This window comes from Papio anubis, chromosome 19 (genome assembly GCF_008728515.1).
Source record: "Papio anubis isolate 15944 chromosome 19, Panubis1.0, whole genome shotgun sequence".
NCBI classification, from domain to species: Eukaryota; Metazoa; Chordata; class Mammalia; order Primates; family Cercopithecidae; genus Papio; species Papio anubis.
This window is the reverse complement of record NC_044994.1, coordinates 14,767,885-14,773,140: the sequence shown is the minus strand read 5'-3', so window position 1 is coordinate 14,773,140 and position 5,256 is coordinate 14,767,885. Positions and strand designations below refer to the sequence as shown.

Sequence of the window (5,256 nt, the reverse complement as noted above, 5' to 3'; positions counted from 1 at the left end):
TAAATTGCTATTTGTTCTTCCATTTATCTTGAATAGATTAGCTAACAGGTCATTCATTTTATTTATAGTGCAAAGAATTAGAAGTTACATTTAATTATAAGCTTTATTGTTTTCTAATTCTTTAACTTATAATTCTTTTTTTTTCTTTTTATTTTAAGTTCTAGGGTATATGTGCAGGATGTGCAGGTTTGTTACCTAGGTAAACATGTGCCATGGTGGTTTGCTGCACCTATCAACCCATCACCTAGGTATTAAGCCCAGCATGCATTAGCTATTTTTCTTGATGCTCTCCCTCCCCCAACCCCTCCCCACCCGGACCCCAGTGTGTGTTGTTCTCCTCCCTGTGTTTATGTATTCACATTGTTCAGCTCCCACTTATAAATGAAAACATGCTTTTCCATTTCTTTTTCTTGGTTATTGTTGTTTTCTAACTTCTTGAATGGAATGCTTAATGTTTGTTAATATAAATATTTAAGTTTTTTTCCTGTAAGCACTATCTTAGATATAACCCAGTGATTCAGACATGTAGTGTTTTTGTTATTGTCATTTTCCATATTTCTGGTAAATTCAAATTTGATTTTCTTTTTGACCCAAAAGTTGTTTATGAGAGAGTTAAAGGATTTCTAGGTAATAGAATTTTTGTTTTCCTGTTTTCATATTAATTTCTAGTTTTATTGCTTCATGATAACAATTGTTTTCAGTATAATTATTTTTTTAAAAAAGGTTACCATTTCCTTTGTGATTTAATATATGGTTAGTTTTTGTGAGGGTTCCATGAAGGCTTGAAAAAAATTTATTTTCCTGTTTTCAAGGTATGGAGTTTAATGTGTTACAATTTAATTTATTAATTTTGTAATTTAGGTTTTCTACTTTCTTACAAATGTTCTATTTATCTGCTTTCTCATGGACTGAGAGAAAAAATCAAAATATCATTCATTGATGTTTTTCATGATGTGTGATCTTTAATGAAGCATAAAGACCTTTCTAACATGTCAACTAGAGACCATTTCACCCACTGCTCTCTTCCGCTGCCAGTCTCTTCTCTCTCTTCAGCAATGGTGAGGCAGATACCTTGTCCTCAGGCAAGAGAAATCCATGATTTGTTGCTTTTGCCAATAATATAAATGTTGGAGAACTGGGTGGCAATGCTGTTGCTGTTGGCATCTTTTATAGGAACCACATTGAAAAATCTAGGGTGTCTTTCTCCGTTGGTGATCACACCAATTCTTCCCAGGTTAGCACCTCCAGCCACCATACACAGGTTACCAGTGTCAAACCTGATGAAATCAGTAATCTTGCCAGTCTCCAAGTCAATCTGAACGATGTCATTCACCTTGATGAGGGTCAGGGCAGGAGATGATGCCAGCATCATGAGCTACCAGATCAGGGATTTTTCTTTTGTGTTTACAAAGTTTCTTCTCACTTTGAGTAACTTGGTCTCCTCAGGTGTAATAGGATCAACAGCAAGGTGACCCCGGTGTCACAGATCAGATGGAAATTCTCTCTGGTCTTGTTAATGCTGACATCTAAGGAACCAGTGGCATAGGTTGTATCAGTCGAGACCTTGTCATTGATCTTAATGAACTGCTGCATGCAGATCTTCTTTGCTTCATCTCCTATCAGTGCATACTTAAGTCTGTTCCTTAGGAAAATGATGAGGGGGAGACTTTCAGCCTGTGGAGATTGGTGTATGGGTGGCAAGCAAACACACCAGTCAAAGTATTCAGCATCCAATGCTTTGGGGCTCCTACCGAATTCAGATGCTTCTTGGCACCAAGAGCCATGGTTGCCCTGGGCAGGGAAAGAGGACCACCATCTTCCAGTGCACAGAGAAATTGTGGCCAATATATCATTTCAAAGAAAGTGGTACTCTTTCTCCTATTTTCTGACACTTTTACTTTGAGTCATGAATGTTGAATGTTGATTCTAAGCTATTTGGTGCATAGGCATTCATAAATGTGATATATTCATTGTGAATAGTCCCCTCTTTTATCATTTAAAAAAGTGCCCTGCTATTATTATTTTTCTTCTCTGAACTCAACTTCGATACAATGATTAGGAACAACCCAGCTATTAATATTGAAATAAAAATTAAAGCCCAATTTTCAGTGAATGAACAAAGTATTTACTTCCTGCTCATGCCAAAGCCAGTGTGATCTGGGTTGCCTTGTTCCACCTGGTGGCTATGCCATTGGGAGTACACGACAGGGAAGAGACAAGTGGAGATGCACACTAGTTCTTACCTGTCTCAGCAAGGAAATGCCAGTCAATTCTTGGCATAGTCTATTGGCTAGAATTAGTCATAAGTCTGCTTATTTCCACAAGGAAGGCTGGAAAAGACAGGGAAGTCAATAAATATTTGGAAAGGACAAACTGTCTTCCACATTCCACTTTCTGTTTGTTAACATTGCTTAGACTATCTTTTATGTAGGTTTGATGCCTTTGTCTTTTTGGTATCTGTTTTGATTTTTGCTTTGTGCATCATAAAAAATCATATATTAGTTTTACCCATTTATATTCACTACTATGACAGATATAATGGCATATTATTTTATGTAATGCTTTCTAATTTTTAGTCTTTTTCTCAGTCTATCATCTATGATTTTCTTGATTCTTGTAGTTTTTTTCCTGATAAATTGGAATGTTTTTATTTTGTTCTAGTGCTTATATCTGCAATCAAAATGTTGCATAATACCCTTAGACTTCTGTTTCTTCAGAGAGTATCTGAAAATACATATTTCAACTTTACTTGTAACTCTCTACTATGAAAAATGATCTTCCCCTGCCAACTCCTAGTTTACTATTTTATCTTCCTTAGTACTTACTTTTAAAAATTTTATACCTTTTTATTTCATTAGCTTTAAGTTAGTTATTTTAACCTCCCAGATGCAAATGATGAGAAAGTGAGCAGACTTACATTTTTATATTCTCTTCCTTTTCCTCTCCAAATTATTTGAAATTTACATAATTTCTACTTTGTATAATTGTTAGGATTTTTAACACTTACACTCTTCTCTGTTGACATACTTCCTAGATTTGTTTTGATCTTGATTGTACAAACAAATAGGGTTAAGTTTCACTGCTAGTCTTTTGGTTGTGCGCACGCGCATGTGTGTGTGTGTGTCTATCTATTGGTTGGTCAAAGTTCAGGAGTTTAAAAAGGATGCTTGGTCAATCACAGCCAGTGAATGTTCCACACATCTTGCTAGACTAGTATAAAAATCACTGGGTAACTGTTGATTCTAATGACCTGAAAGGTATTCAGTTTTTGGTTTTGGTTTTGGTTTTGATTTCTTGGGGGTGGATTTTGCTTGTTGTTCTTTTTCATTTGAGGATTTTGGGAGGAAAGTTTATTTTTGGTTCCAAATAGAAAAACAAACCTATTTTGATCTTTAGTGCAAATGAGGGCTAGGGACTTAGCCTCCACCACCTCTACACTGCTTCATTCTGCCATTCGCTCATTGCAGCATATGCAAGAATAAAGGAATATAGTTTACTGCATTGTTTACTGAAGGTCAGCCAAACTTTCTGTATTATATTGCATATGAAATTGTTTACAAAAGAAACACTAACTCATACTTCTCTTTATCGGTTGCAAGTGGCACCCAGGGACAGAGGGAGAGTGGGGGGGGGGCTGGTGGGGGAGGGGAGATTTTTTTTTTCTTAAGTGTGCTTCACAAGCCAGGCTATCTTCCAAGGAAGGCAGGCAGTGGGTAGAGCAGAGGGTCTGAGAGCACACTGAAGAGAGATGCTGGCGGGTTTCCCCACCCTCGCCCCAAAGCAGAAAACTAGCAGACGTCAGCTTAGCCCCGTCCTGGGCACAGACACTACATAAGGAGATGCTAGAAGTTAAGCAATATTTTAATACTGTAATATGCTTGTTTTCTTTTTCTTTCTTTTTTTTTTCTCACCAAAAAAAAAAAAGTAAGTAAACTAAAACACAAAAACATGTAAATAAAATCCACCCCTCTTGGGGGTGGGAGGCAACCTTAATCCAAACACCTGGCTATGAAAAATTAGAATGTATTATCTCAGACAAGATTTCAGTTCTGGGAGGCAGGGGCATGATTGGGGAGGGGGCTGGAGGCTGAGAGACATAAGTTCTAGAAGGTTCTCTACTACTGTATTCTGTACATAATGTACCATCCCGTGTGGAATCTGTGAGTGTCTTAAGTAGCATGGGCTAGCCAATCTGCCATTCATGGTGTATGGTAAACTCTGAATTCCGTATGTAATAGGATGCAAGTCTAAGCATTTCATGTGGACATAAATGTATCTAGATAAAACTTTCCCTAGCACTGTGGCTGACCTCAGCCTTACTTTTATACTTTAGTATGAAACTGATGAGAACTTTGGTAGTGATTTTTTTTTTTTTTACCATATATACATACATATCTATCTATCTGCATACATATGCATGCAGGTGTGTATCTATCTATCTGTCTATCTCAAGTATCTTTCAGGTCTTTGTGTGTGGCTTTCTGAAAGCCCTGTTGTACAAAATTACTATGTGAATGGCAGTCTCTCACATCACAGATGTGGAAAGTATAATTTTATATTTGTATTTTCAAATAAATAAGTTTGTGAAAGCTTTAAGAAAAAAAAGGATGCTTGGGAACTAGTTCCTGAGCTCTTGCATGTTCAAAATTGTTTTCCAGTTGTCTTTATACATGAATGACAATTTGTCTGATAGAAAGTTCTTGGGGCAGCCTTTCTTTCCTTGAGAATCTGAAAACAGAGCTGTTGACTTCTGCTGTTACTGAATGTTACTGTGAAGAAATGTGAGACCAGCCTATTATCTCTCCCTCATAGGTGATTTCCTCCAGGAAACTTACTTGAGTTTGACTGTTCTGGATCTGTTTTTCCTAGAACATGGCATGCCTTTTCAAGCTATAAAGTCTTCTTTTAGCTTGAAGTGATTTTTTGAAAATTCTAATTTAAAATAATTTGTTTCATTATTTTGGTTCTCTCCTTTGTAGTCTTTATATATTGGCTCACCTTCGCTTGTTTCCATATAAATCATTTTCCTTCAATGGTTTTAAACTTTCCTTTTTCATTTCATTTCTTTTTATTCATGTATCTTAATCCTGCCCTTTATGTTTCTTACTGTGCTTCTAGCAGGATCTGGGACAACTGGTGAAATGACTGGAGAAAAATAAAAACAAAACAAAATTATATCTCTACTTCCATCCCATCACACATATCCAGCTGGATTACAATATTAAATGAAGAAAAAAAAGGTTTTTTTTGTTTTTT

The 5,256-nt window shown here is 36.3% G+C and overlaps 1 pseudogene; it reads right to left on the bottom strand.

Annotated features, from left to right (window-relative positions):
• Positions 1-1,008: 1,008 nt before the first annotated feature.
• On the bottom strand, positions 1,009-1,784 carry LOC116271455 (annotated as a pseudogene).
• Positions 1,785-5,256: the final 3,472 nt, after the last annotated feature.